The 15,173-nt window shown below is 42.0% G+C and overlaps 1 protein-coding gene across 3 annotated transcripts in view; it reads left to right on the forward strand.

The window, feature by feature from the left end:
* The window catches only part of arih2 (ariadne homolog 2 (Drosophila)), a 90,924-nt gene that overhangs the window by 4,538 nt on the left and 71,213 nt on the right, over positions 1 to 15,173 (forward strand). The window contains exon 2 of one of the 3 annotated variants that reach the window (XM_072581840.1): positions 10,750 to 10,846. The exons of the other annotated variants lie outside the window; for them this stretch is intronic. The gene's annotated coding sequence lies outside the window, so the exon portion shown is untranslated. The remainder of the gene's footprint in view (positions 1 to 10,749; positions 10,847 to 15,173) is intronic. 3 annotated transcript variants of the gene reach the window in all.

Below are 15,173 nucleotides of genomic sequence, written 5' to 3' on the forward strand. Positions count from 1 at the left end.
GTTACTCCGAAAGTTATAGAGAGACGGGTGACAGTGAGGGGAAGTGGGAGGAAGCAGCCAGTGCAGGGACCCCCTGCGGTCATTCCCCTCAAGAACAAGTATACCGTTTTGGATACTTGTGGGGGGGGATGACTTACCAGGGGTAAGCAACGAGGTTCAGGCCTCTGGCACGGAGCCTGTCCCCGTTGCTCAGAAGGGAAGGGTGGAGAAAGGTAGAGCGATAGTTGTTGGGGACTCAATAGTAAGGGGCACAGATAGGCGGTTTTGCGGGGGCGACAGAGACTCACGATTGGTATGTTGCCTCCCGGGTGCAAGGGTACGTGATGTCTCTGATCGTGTTTTCCGGGTTCTTAAGGGGGAGGGGGAGCAGCCCCAGATCGTGGTCCACGCTGGCACCAACGACATAGCTGGGAAGAGGGGTGAGGATGTTAGACAGGCTTTCAGGGAGCTAGGTTGGAAGCTCAGAGCTAGAACGAAAAGAGTCGTTGTCTCTGGTTTGTTACCCATGCCACGTGATAGAGAGTCGAGGAATAGCGAGAGAGAAGAGTTAAATGCGTGGCTACAGGGATGGTGCAGGAGGGAGGGATTCGGGTTTCTGGACAACTGGGGTTCTTTCTGGGGAAGGTGGGACCTCTATAAACAGGATGGTCTACACCTCAACCTGAGGGGCACCAGTATCCTTGGCGGGAGGTTTGCTAGTGCTCTTTGGGAGTGTTTAAACTAACTCTGCAGGGGCATGGGAACCTAGACTGTAGCTTTAGGGTACAGGACCTTGAGTGTAGGGAGGTTAGGAACAAGGCATCGATCTCGAAGGAGGGTGCCTGTAAATAGGAAGGTGGCTTGAAGTATGTATACTTCAATGCCAGAAGTATAAGAAATAAGGTAGGTGAGCTTGCAGCATGGGTTGGTACCTGGGACTTCGATGTTGTGGCCATTACAGAGATGTGGGTAGAACAGGGACAGGAATGGCTGTTGCAGGTTCCAGGGTTTAAATATTTTAGTAGGGTCAGAGATGGGGGTAAAAGAGGGGGAGGTGTGGCATTGCTTGTCAAGGATAGTATTACAGCAGTAGAAAGGGTGATGGAGGAAGACTTGCCATCTGAGGTAGTGTGGGCGGAGGTTAGAAATAGGAAAGGTGAGGTCACCCTGTTAGGTGTTTTCTACAGGCCGCTTAATAGTCCGAGAGAAGTAGAGGAAAGTATTGTGAGGATGATTCAGGAGAGGAGTGAAAGTAGCAGGGTGGTTGTTATGGGGGACTTTAACTTCCCAGATATTGACTGGGAAAGCTATAGCTCGAGTTCGTTAGATGGGTCGGTGTTTGTCCAATGTGTGCAGGAGGGTTTCCTGACACAATATGTAGACAGGCCAACAAGAGGTGAGGCTATACTGGATTTGGTTCTAGGTAATGAACCAGGCCAGGTGTTAGACTTGGAGGTAGGTGAGCACTTTGGGGGCAGAGACCACAACTCGGTGACTTTTACTCTAGTGATGGAGAGGGATAAGTGTGCACTGCAGGGCAAGAGTTATAGCTGGGGGCAGGGAAATTATGATGCGGTGAGGCATGACTTAGGATGCGTGGATTGGAAAAATAGGCTTCAAGGGAAGAACACAAATGATATGTGGAGATTGTTCAAGGAACAGCTAATGGGTGTCCTTGATAAGTATGTACCAGTCAGGCAGGGAGTAAAGGGTCTTGTGAGGGAGCCGTGGTTTAATAAGGAATTGGAATCCCTTGTGAAAGAGAAGAGGGCGGCCTATGTAAAGTTGGGGCGATTGAGAGTTGTAAGGTAGCCAGGAAGGATCTAAAGAGAGAGCTAAGAGCAGCGAGAAGGGGACATGAAAAGTCCTTAGTTGGTAGGATTAGGGAAAACCCAAAGGCTTTCTATAGGTATGTCAGGAATAAAAGGATGACTAGGGTAGGTATCGGTCCAGTCAAGGATAGTAGTGGGAAGTTGTGTGTGGAGGCGGAGGAGATTGATGAGACACTAAATCAATACTTTTCGTCAGTATTCACTCAGGAACAGGACACTGTTGCTGATGTGAATATTGAGTCACAAGTGATTAGAATGGATGGCCTTGAGGTACGTAGGGAAGAGGTCTGGGGAATACTGGAAAGGATGAAAATAGATAAGTCCCCTGGGCCTGATGGCATTTATCCTAGGATCCTCTGGGAAGCAAGGGAGGAGATAGTGGAGCCATTGGCCTTGATTTTTATGTCGTCGTTGTCTACGGGAATAGTGCCAGAAGACTGGAGGATAGCGAATGTGGTCCCCTTGTTCAAGAAGGGGAGCAGGGATAGCCTGAGTAACTATAGGCCAGTGAGTCTCACTTCTGTTGTGGGCAAAGTCTTAGAGAGAATTGTAAGGGATAGGATTTATGAACATCTGGATAGGAATAATGTGATCAAGGATAGTCAGCATGGTTTTGTGAAGGGCAGGTCGTGCCTCACAAACTTTATTGAATTCTTTGAGAAGGTGACCAAGGAAGTGGACGAGGGTAAAGCAGTAGATGTGGTGTATATGGATTTTAGCAAGGCGTTCGATAAGGTACCCCATGGCAAGCTAATGCAAAAACTACGGAGGTATGGCATTGAGGGTGCATTAGAGGTTTGGATTAGGAATTGGCTGGCTGGAAGGACACAGAGGGTAGTAGTTGATGGTATAGGTTCATCTTGGAGCGCAGTTACTAGCGGTGTTCCACAAGGATCTGTTTTGGGACCATTGCTGTTTGTCATTTTTATAAATGACCTGGAGGAGGGGCTTGAAGGCTGGGTGAGCATGTTTGCGGATGACACGAAAGTTGGTGGAGTTGTGGACAGCGAAGAAGGATGTGGCAGGTTACAGCGCGATATAGATAAGTTGCAGAGCTGGGCAGTAAGGTGGCAAATGGAATTCAATGTAGCTAAGTGTGAAGTCATTCACTTTGGTAGGAGTAACAAGAAGATGGATTACTGGGCTAATGCTAGACTACTTGATAGTGTGGATGAGCAGAGGGATCTTGGTGTCCATGTATACAGATCTTTGAAAGTTGCCACCCAGGTAAATAGTGCTGTGAAGAAGGCATATGGTGTACTGGGCTTTATTGGTAGAGGAATTGAGTTTCGGAGTCCTGAGGTCATGTTGCAGTTGTATAAGACTCTGGTGCGGCCTCATCTGGAGTATTGTGTGCAGTTTTGGTCGCCATACTCTAAGAAGGATGTGGAGGCATTGGAACGAGTGCAGAGGAGGTTTACCAGGATGTTGCCTGGCATGGTAGGAAGATCGTATGAGGAAAGGCTGAGGCACTTGGGACTTTTCTCATTGGAGAAAAGAAGGTTTAGGGGATATTTGATAGAGGTGTATAAGATGATTAGGGGTTTAGATAGGGTTGACAGTGAGAACCTTTTTCCGCGTTTGGAGTCAGCTGTTACTAGGGGACACAGCTTTAAATTAAGGGGTGGTAGGTATAGGACAGATGTTCGGGGTAGATTTTTTACTCAGCGGGTTGTGAGTTCATGGAATGCCCTGCCAGTAGCAGTGGTGGACTCTCCCTCTTTATGGTCATTTAAGCGGGCATTGGACAAGCATATGGAGGTTATTGGGCTAGTGTAGATTAGGTAGGCTTCGATCGGCGCAACATCGAGGGCCAAAGGGCCTGTACTGTGCTGTATTTTTCTATGTTCTATGATAGACATAAAAATGTTCTCACTACTATGGAAGACCAAAATTTACATTCAATAAACAAGGTTAGGTAGATTGGCCATGCTAAGTTGCCCAGTGTCCAGAGATATGTAGGCTAGGTGGATTAGCCATGAGTAATTCAGGGCTCCAGGGATAGATTGGGGGGGGGGGGGGGAAGGGGGGAGGGAGCGGTGTGGGGGTGTGGGGGATACATCTGGGTGGGATGCTCTGTGGAGGGTCAGTGTGGGTCCAATAGTCAAATGGCCTGCTTGCATACTGTAGGGATTCTATGAAAAATAGGATAATAATAAATAAATCCAAGAGGGAAGTCGGGGGATATTTCCTTTACTCAGGCTCAGCAGTATGTGGAGATTGCTAGCATGTGACATGATGGTCTAATGCATAGATACTTTTAAGTGGACATTATAAACATAAGGGCGCAAGAGAAATAAAAGGTGGCATGAATAGAAGTGAGAAGAAACTAATTAGAAATGTAAACCGGCCATTTGGACCAAATGGCATGCTCCTTTGGTGAATTTGCGTAATCCGAAATGATGTACTCTTCCCTTGTCTAGGTAGATTGTTCCCAGCACATGCTTTCACTCCTATTTGAAAGTAGCTGTTTTGAGATTTTGAGGCCCAACAAGTCCACACCGATTTTTTGAAGAATAACCCACCCGACCCATTTCCCTCTAACTAATGAACCTAATACTATGGGCAGTTAAGCAAGGTCAATTTACCTAACCTGCAAATCTTTGGACTTTGTGAGGAAACCGGAGCACCCGGAGGCAACGCACACAGACACGGGGGAGAATGTGCAAACTCAACATAGACAGTTGCCCCTGACTGAAATCGAACCCAAGTCCCTGGCACTGTGATGCAGCAATGGTAACCACTGAGACACAGTTAAAGTTCACTTGAGAATGTAACTTTTTTAAAAATCTTTTGCGATTTACATATGAAAGAACTCAAATCAACATGGTCATTCTAAAAGATGAGAGACTTAACAAACAATCTAGATTTTTTTCAATCTATAATTTCAGTTACATCATACTGTAAACTTTTGCTATAAATTCTGTGTCTTACGATCTTATATTCCACAACCACCTGATGAAGGAGCAGCACTCAGAAAGCTAGTGCTTCCAAATAAACCTCTTGGACTATAACCTTGTGATTTTTAACTTTTTTAACCTTGTCAACTGACTTTACATAATGAATGCTTTTTCACCTTGTTAAATGGCTTTACATAAAGAATACTTGTTCTCCTCGTCAACCCACTGCCCTTGCCTCCAGCACCTCATTGTTTACTGCAAGTTCTTATCTGAACCAAGTCATGCTAGCTGAACCTTTTGTCAAGCAACCCTAAACTTAACTCTTTCCCACCTGCTCATATCTTGTACACTTTCTCAGGGAGAACAAAATAACGATGTTATTTAGGTGGAGAAAAACTGCAGAAAGCTGCCACACAAAAGGAGTTGAGATCTACTTGTGCATGAAACAAAAAGCTAGAATACAGATGCAGCAGGTACACAGCAAGGTTTCACTACAGCTTTTCCCACACTGTAGGGATTCAATTCAATGACTCTTTACTCCAATTATCACAACCTTAAAAATAGATTCTTGCTTTTTTTCCCTATCACTGATGTCAGACTAACAGGTCTGTAGCTCCCTGTTTTCTTTATCCCTGCTTTCTTAACGGTGTTATATTTCCAATTTATTCAACTACAGAATTTTGGAAGATAACCATCAACACATCCGCTATCTCAACAGCCGCTTTCTCAGCACTCTGAGATGCAGATTATTAGGTACAAGGAGTTCGAGTTTTTATTCTCAGTAATTTGTCTTCTCTTTTTTCACTCTTACTGGATATCTTTCATTTCCTCATTCTCACTAGTCCTTAGGTTGTCTACTATTGCAGGGAGGTTTTTGTGTTTTTCTTTGTCTAGATGGACACAGTTTTCTTTTAATATATCCACGATTTCTTTATTCCTCATGATTTGTTCTCCTTTCTTCTGTAATGGACCCTTTTTTAAAAAAGTTAATCTTAATTAATCTTTTTTACCTATCCATAAACTTTCAAGGTCCATTTCAAAATTTTTGCTACTTTATATTCTGTTTTCTCTTCATCAGTTTCATGGTTCTCCTCTGAATTCTAAGCTTTTCCTAGTTCTCAGGCTTGCTACTTTATTGGTAACTTTATTAGGTTCTTCCTTTTGGTCTAATACTGTATCTTCAGTTAGGCGAGAGTGAGGTCTGCAGATGCTGGAGATTAGAGTTGAGAGTGTGATTCTGGAAAAGCACCGCAGATCAGGCAGCATCAAAGGAGCAGGCAAATCGATGTTTCGGGTTAAAGCCTGAAAGGTCGGTTTTCCTGCTCCTCAGATGCTGCCTGACCTGCTGTGCTTTTCCAGCACCACAGTCTTGACTCTAATATCTTCAACTGTTGACCATGACTGGAACACCTTTCCTTCTGTGCGTCTCAGGAGTTAAATTAGTTGTACACCATTTGTTAGTTTTTAAAATCTTTATTGTTTGGCTACCATTGTCAATGAAGTTTCTAAATTTATTTCACATTGCGCAATGCAAGTTCTAAAATGGCCCAACTTTGTTGATTCTTCAACATACTTTTCTAGAAAACAGTTTAGTGTACACTCCAGGAATCTGTCCTCCACACATTTAGGTTTGCTAGACTAATTAGGCTTGCCCAGGCTCTATGTAGACTGAGGTCCACCATGATACTGTATTACCCTTGCTACGTGCATGTTTAATTTCCTGATTTATGCCGTGCCCCTCTTTGCCACTACAATTGGGTCACCTTTGTTGCTCCTTTAATGTTACTCAGTTCTGCCTTACTGATTCTACATCTTGATCATCTGATCCTTCTCAGTAATGTACTGATCCCATCCTTTATAACCAATACTTCTTGGCCTCTATTTCTTTTTAGCTATCCTTCCTAGTTGTTGAATCCTCCTTAATGTTTAACTTAGACAAAAATAGAAGTTGCTGGAAAAGCTGAGCAGGTCTAGGTTCTTGTGACCAATAATTATTGCTCAGCCTACATTACTAACACAAATTTTTTGATTACTTTCAAATTGCTTTTAACCTGGCAGTTGCATTCCTACATTACAATTGAGTACCATTCAAAAATATTTCATTATAAAGGATGCTACAGAAATGCAAGAGGTCTGTTCTTTGCATCAACAAATGCCATCCTGAATTACACTAACATGAGAAAAGGATAAAAAAAATTACCAGAGGAAATAATGAATGTGTTCAAAAGAAATTGAGGGAGAAGGCAGCTTGATGTCTTCTGCGTTCTATCTAGGCTTTGTCCCATTTCAAGTTTGCAGCTTTAAAGGAGGTAAAAGTTACTCTTGAGTGGTGTTTCCTGCAGCTGTTGGACTATTGGGGTTATTTTAAAATAATGTTATGGTGAAAGTCAGATATCATAGAGCCACAGTATTTTTACTGTATATTGCATATGGATACAGAGCTCCTTGTCATGTTCAATTAGTGTATTAAGATGAGTTAATATCTCCTTGCCCATTAACAAGTAAATTGTAAGGTTAAGAACAGAACATCATTATGAAAATGATAACTGCTGTTCTGGCACTGTATTGGAGTTTAGTCAGAAAAACAATGAGCAATAGTAATGCAGCTAAGTTTTAAATCCCAGGATATATTTTAGACTTAAGCTTACTTGCCAGCAACATGTTAATTCCTCTAAATGTTTCCAAGTACAGTATTTGTACATGGAGAGTGTTAAATGAGACTTATAAATGAAATGTCAATTTTCAAACCATTCAGTGTTAAACTAGTTGAATGTTAACAGTTGCATCTCATCTTGGAAAACATGTTTTCTACCTGAATCATAAGATTGATATTGAATGCGGGTGTTACTGGCTTGGTATGTCATCAACGTTCATCCTTGACACCAAAGTAGAAAGGGAGAAATGTTGTTTCTAGTCACTTGCGGGACGTGGGGATTGCTGGCTGGACCAGCATTTATTACCTATTCCTAGTTGCCCTTTGAGATGGTGATGGTGAGCTACTTCACTCGATGGCTGCAGTCCATGTACTTTCAGTCGGCCCATAATGCCATTAGGGAGGGAATTCCATGATCTTAACACAGTGGCACTGAAGGAACGGTGATATATTTTCAAGTCAGCATGGTGTGTGACTTGGAGAGGAACTTGCAGGTGGTGGTATGCTTGTGCATCTGCTGCCCGTGTTCTTCTAAGTGAAAATTAGATTAGATTACATTACAGTGTGGAAACAGGCCCTTCGGCCCACCGAAGCTCAACCCACCCATACCCCTACGTTTACCCCTTACCCAACACTACGGGAAATTTAGCATGGCCAATTCACCTGACCTGCACATCTTTGGACTGGGGGAGGAAACCGGAGCACCCGGAGGAAACCCACGCAGACACGGGGAGAACGTGCAAACTCCACACAGTCTGTTGCCTGAGGTGGGAATTGAACCCGTGTCTCTGGCGCTGTGAGGCAACAGTACTAACCACTGTGCCACCGTGCCGCCCACAAATGGCTATGGCTTTGGAAAGTGTATAAGGAAGTACCCTTGGTGAATTTCTGTAGTACAATGTTTAGTTAGTGTACACTGCAGCAATGAGCGTTGTTGGTGAAGTGACTTTTTGTGGATGTGCTAACTTACTTTGTCCATGGTGTAAAACTTCTGATTGTTGTTGGAGGCATGTGAGGAATATTCCATCACAATCCTGACTTGTGCCTTGTCGATAAAGGACATGCTTTGGGAGTCAGATGTGAGTTACTTGCTGTGGTATTCCTAGCCTCTGAACTGCTGTGTAGCCACTGTATTTATATGGCTTGTCCAGCTCAGAATCTGGTTAATGGTAACTCCAACAATATGGATAGTGGGTGATTCAGTAATGATGATACCATTGAATGTCATTGAGTCATACAGCATGGCATCAGACCGTTTGGTCCAACTAGTCCATACTGACCATAATGACAAACTTAACTAGTCTCACCTACCAGCACTTGGCCCATATTCTTCCAAACATTTCTTATTCGTGTACTTACCTAAGTGTCTTTTAAATGTTGTAACAGTATACATAACCACGTTCCTCTAGAAGAAACCTGCCATTCACCTTATCTATACTCCTCATGATTTTATAAACCTCTGTAAGGTTACCTCTTAACCTCCTACCTTTTAGCAAAAAATGTCCCACCTTATCCAATCTCTCCCCTTAAACTCAAAGCCTCCATTCCTGGTGAGAATGTGTATAGGGTATAAGCAGGTAGGGAAAGAGTTAAGTTCTGAGTTTTGTGGGAAAAAGAGGTTCAGCTGAGCATGACTCAGATCAGATAAGAACTTGCAGTTAACAATGGGGTGCTGGAGGCAAGGGTAACTGGTTAACAAGGTGGGAAAGACATTCATTATGTCGAGGTATTTGACAATATTGGAAGCATTCAGTATATCAGATAAGTTAACCAGGTGAAAAGTATTAATTATATGAAGCCAGTTAAGGTTAAGAGCATTCATTGTGTAACTGCAGATGGCTTATCCTTACCGTTGATTGTAACGGTCAACCAAGCAATATTTATGTTGCCTTATCTGGATGCTTGTCACTGTAAAATGACTAAAGTCCTGTGTGCCGGACACAGTTCTGTCGCTCAATCGCTGTCTATCCTACGGATTCCTCGAATGATAATCAGTTCAGTCGAGAGACGCAGTTTGACAAACAAAGATTCAAGTCCTTGGCGCGATATTGGCGTTTGAGTCCCCTGGGAGGGTGTAATTGAGGTTCAAGTTCTCTGTGTGGTTTTGGGGTTTGAGTCGTGGGTGGTGGGGGTGTAATTGAGGATAGAGTCTTCTGCGCGGTACTGGGTTTGAGTCCCCTGGCGGGTTAATTTGAGTTTCGAGCTTTCTGTTTGGTTGGGATTTGAGCCCAACAGGTTCAATCAGCTCCTCTGTCATGAGCACGAAAAGTGAAGAAACTAATGACAGTGAAGAGGCGTTCGGTACACTTTTTGTCAGTAGCCTTCCTATGGATGTTAAACCATGTGAACTTTACCTTCTCTTTCGATCATTTAAGGGATATGATGGTTCACTATTCAAGCTAACACCACAACAGTTTGTTACATTTAACAGCAGAGCAGGAGCATACGCAGCAAAGAATGCTGCGTTCACCTAGCCTGCAGCTGCAACTGCTGCACTGCACGCTCAGATGTGCTGGTATCCTCCATCTGAAGCAGTTCTGGAAGGATGGAAGTCTCATTGGCTTTGTGAGGCGCTGAACTGCCCTGATCCAAGAATTCAGATTTCTCTTTGGAGTGGTGTGCAAGGACAGACTGAATTTTGTTTTTGGGTTGGATTTTATGGAAGGGGAGATTTTGGGGAACTGGCTCATTTAAACTCGACTTGTGGCATGGTCACTAAGGACTGTGTATTTAAAACTTTACTGGTGAATTTTTTTCCACATGGGAGGATTCTTCAAATACTGTTTACTGTAACGGACTAGTAATTTTTGTTGTTATAATCATAGTATGCTGTGTGTCAATAATTTGATTAAATACTAGCTTTTGGAGTCTTCCGAAAGCTGGTAGTTCCATCTAGGTAGTTATCATGAAATGATAAAAGGAGGGGATGAGAATGTGAGTAGGGTATAAGCAAGCAGGGAAAGAGCTAAGTTCCGTAATTTGTGAAACAAGTGGTTCAGCTAAGCATGACTCAGATCAGATAAGAACTTGTAGTTAACAATGGGGTGCTGGAGGCAATGGTAATGGGTTAACAAGGTGGAAAAAACATTCATTACGTAGAGCCATTTAACAAGATGAGGTAGCATTCAGTATGTAATGTCAGTTAACAAGGTGCAAAATATTCATTATGTGAAGCCAGTTAAGGTTAAGAACGTTCATTGTGTAACAGCAGATGGCTTAATCTTTACTGTTGATGCTCACTGATTGAAACGGTCACCCAATCAATATGTGTGTTGCCTTATCAGGATGCTCCTCCCTGTAAATGACTGTATAATTCGTTAAGAAACTGCTGTTCCAGAGAACTCCTGTCTGTGTGCATATGGACGATCATTCTCTCTCCTTCCAGGGTCCGGAATAAAGATGAAGGAGGTGAAACTGCTGTGTCTCCAAGCGTTTTGCTTTGACTGACGGGTGGGAAGCAGGACAACACTGGCAACATGCTGGTAAATCTCTTCTGAACCATCTCCACCTTAATAATTTCTTACCTGTAACAGGACCACCAGAACTGTACATAGTACTTCAAAAGTGGTCTCTCAAACATCTTGTACAGCTGCAACATGATGCCCCGATTCTATCCTCAAAGGTCTGAGCAATGAAGGCAAGCATGCTAAATGCCATCTTATCTACCCTATCTACAATGCAAAGTTCAAATAATTTATGGACCTGAACCCCTCTATTTTTTGCAGCACAACGCAAGGCCCTAATTTTAATTGTAAAAGTCCTGCTCTTGTAAGTTTTACCAAAAAGCAGCACCTCACATTTATCCAAATTAAACTCTGTATGTCACTCTTCACCCAACTGATCAAGATCTCTTTGTAATCTTAGGTAACCTTCTTCACTGTCCACTATACCACCAGTTTTGGTGTCAAACTTGCTAACTGTGTCTTCTATGTTCTCATCTAAATCATTTGTATAAATGAAAACAAAATTGGGCCCAGCACCGATCCCTGTGGAACACCGCTGGTCACAGGTCTCAAGTTAGATTGACTATCTCCATTCAGGAAGATGGCATTGTTTGGCATTTGTGTGGCATGACTGTTAACCTTTCAGCCCAAGGTTGTCCAGGTTTTGTTGCATTTGGACATGGACTACTTCAGTATCTGAGGAGTCCTGAATGGTGCTGAACATTTCCTAGTCATGAGTGAGCATTTCCGCTGCTTACCTTTATGATGGATCTTGTACATGGACCTAAACAGTGAGAATTGGGGTGGTTATGAATGACCACCTGTGCCTGGCATATGTGAGGTTCCTTCTGTTGATACCTGTATTCACTGGTATGAGGATGTGTTTTTTAGACAATATTACTAGTACAGGAACGTAACATTTGCTCCATGAGGTTTATGTACATGCTGTATTTGAGCATCCTACTCCTGATCTCCTGGTTTTATTCTTCCTCATCTCTTACTCCTTCCTCCTCTTAAAAGAAGGTATGCTATTCTCCTCAACTAATCCTTGTGGTCAGAACATGGAACTCATTATGTCTGCATTCTTCTGCATTCCCTATTGGATATAAATGTGACCGCTAGTTCAGATATTGTCTGTTCTCCATATCCCCTGTCAAGCCCTGTGGAGGATATCTTATAAGGTCTTCAGTCTTTCCTTTTCTGGAGAAGAACACACCAAATTGTAAAATCTTCCTTTTGGACCCGTTTGCAATTTTTATTGGTCCTGAAATCATGTGATTGTTGCAGTCAGCTTTCACCACCTAAAGTTCGATTCAACCCGAACCAATTAGATGGATGGAAGTTCTCCTCTTCATCAAGATTCTGAAGAGACTTTAGGCTTTCTCACTCTGGTTGCTTGCAGGTGTTGAGCCACGGCATAAAATCAAAATGACTTTATCTTCCAGTACAGCTGGTTCTTTGCGGTGTGAGCTACTGAGAAGAATTTGGAGATATAGTAAGCTGCTACCCTGGTGTAGGCATGCACCTGTAAGGTTGGAGTTAAAGTAGAGATGGCTTGTGCCTTTCTGGTATGGGTGTGTGTATGCGTGCGTTCTATGTGTATATGGAGGGGAGTTATGTTCAACAGCTGACAATGTTACTCTTGGGTGAGTCATAGAGATGTACAGCACAGAAACGGACCCTTCGGTCCAACTTGTCCATGCCAACCAGACATCTAGTATTGCATCGTTGTGAGTGCAGATGTGGAAATGACAGTGCAGCTGAACCAAACAACATTCAATGATTTTGCAAACTGTTCAATTTCAGCTTAGGTAAAATTGAGTACTGTCTGTAGGAGGGAGACAATTGAAACTTAATTGTGAAATGAAAACTGTCAATATTAAACTATTTTTGCTTTGAGGTTTGGTTGTAAGGGGCTTTTTTTTTGGCATTTGAGCATATCCATGGTATTATCTTGTTCTAACACACCCAGAGAGACCATGTGTCATCAATGTGCTCCCAATGTCCTTGACACCAGAACAGTTCCAGAATTTGGCTTTGTTCCAAAGTCTTTGCCAGAGCAAAGCCAAAAAAACCAGGAATGTAAAAGCTTTGACCCTGCTGTCTTTCTGCCCATGATATAATGTGGTCAAAGAGCTTATCCTGAACCAAATTAAACTGTTTTTAGAAGCAACTTTTTCAAACAAGTGTGTTAAACATGTAGAGGTCCTCTGTCTGTATGCACCCTTCAATGCAGTATTATCTAGACATGTTTTACATCAAAGTTTTAATTTGGTATAAATTCTATACTATCAGCCGTATATTGAAATAAATCTGAGTAGGGCAGGAGTGCTTACTACTGCAGATTTGCATAAATTTTACACAGCCACCATTAACCTGCACATAAGTTTCTGTTAGTGCAAGACTGTGATAAGTAATATCAGCTAAATCTAACTTAGGTGTTTAATTTGCAAGTGCCTGTCTTTTTAGAGTTTCCCATACTGTTCTCAAACTTTTTTTATTTAACTGTGAAATAATTTAATCCAAGTGATTCTACATGGTTTGTTCGGGTATTTAACCAAAATCAGCCCTTGATTGATGACTTCCTCTTGTGATAAAGAACGCAGAATGTCTATCTGATTTTATTTGTCCTTACCTGCACTTAATCAAGAGGTGATCAGTCCAATTGTTGAACATCAACCTACTCTGCCAGGAGATCAGTTAACTCTGCATCTATTATGGCAAAGCATGAAAACTTTGTTGTTATGATCCCAGCTGATGGTATCACTAGACAAGTTAGATCCCAGAATGAAATCCAGCTTCAGTCAACCACTGAAATGCAGATACGAACTTAAAGTTTCTTGAGCAACAGAAGTTTATTACACACAAGAAATAAAAAACATGCTATTTAAATATACCTTTTTTTTGCTGTATTTTAAGATTTGCCTAGCTAAGTTTTCAACCTACCTCCCAACACCTTCACTTAGATTCAAATACATTGAAATTACACCTCTGTACACATCAGCTTGACTGATTTTCTGTAGTTTCTGTCTTGTGAACTATTGAGTCTTGACATGAATATTCACAGAACCGGGAGCTTAAGCTTCCTAGACTTTCCATGACCAGATTTCTAATCAAACACTTGTAGTTTGGAAGATTCACAAATTAATCTGAAATGACTGTGCCCTACATGTGTGAGAAGAGGAAACTAAATTTACTTCTGAACTGATATTTAAACACTGGGGTTTCTCACTCCAGTTGATCCTTGATTATTCTGAACTGGAAACATGTCAGTGACCTTCAACGTTTCCCCACCTGTTATAAAATAAACATCTTTTCCATTAACATGCTTGGGGGTTCCTGATCTGACATAGTGGATTAGAGCAAGTAATGCATTAAATTTTAAATGTTAATAAACCAGAATTAAATCATTGAATGTTTTAACACAAGTGTTACACCAAGGTTGCATTATTTGTCATGAATGCTGACCATAATTGATTGTAATGTATTTAACTATACAGGCCATTGGCCCATGTACACATTGGTGTTCATGTTCCACAAGAGCTGCTTGCCTCGCCACCACATTACGATGGAACCTTGTATCTTTTCTCGCTCCATTATGTTCTCAGCAAGCTTCTCCTTAAAGCATCTGTGTGGTTTACTGCTACTGTATGCAAGAGAGAATTTGAATTTGAATGCATTATCACATCTTCACAATGTGCTGAAGTATTTTACTCTCAAAATATTTTTGGAAGTCACAGTGGGGAAAAAAATGTAGCAGTTAACTTTGCACATAACAAATGAATGACAAATATTGGCCAAGAAATCAGAACACTCCACTCTTTGATTAATACCATGTGACTATGAGGGTCTACCTGATCAACCAGATAGAGCTTTAAGTCAGAGTAACACTTGCATCATCAGCACTGTACTGATGTGTCCTTCAGAGTACATGCTGAGCTAAACTTAACTTGTGATCTCTCACTTTAGGGGTTTGAGTTAATTAATAATCTAAATGTAACTACCACGTTATAGGAAGTATGTGATTGAGTGAGAGATGATGCAGAGGATATTTACCAGGATGCTGTCTGGGCCTTATTTTGATTCATTCACTGCATGTTGACATTGCTGGCTTGGCCAACATTTATTGCCCATATCTAATTTCCCAGATAAGAATCAGCCACATTGTTGAGAGCCTGAATGCGCAGGGAGGCCAGGCCGGGTAAGAATAGCAGGTTCTTTCCCTAAAGGACATTAGTGCACCAGATGGGTCTTTGTGACAATTCGAAATTGTTTCCTGGTCATTACAAGACTCTTAATTCCAGAGTTTTATCAAATTCAAATTGTACCATCTGCCATGGTAGGATTCGTACTTTGTCCCCAGAAT

Source organism: Chiloscyllium punctatum, chromosome 12, assembly GCF_047496795.1.
Source record: "Chiloscyllium punctatum isolate Juve2018m chromosome 12, sChiPun1.3, whole genome shotgun sequence".
NCBI classification, from domain to species: domain Eukaryota; kingdom Metazoa; phylum Chordata; class Chondrichthyes; order Orectolobiformes; family Hemiscylliidae; genus Chiloscyllium; species Chiloscyllium punctatum.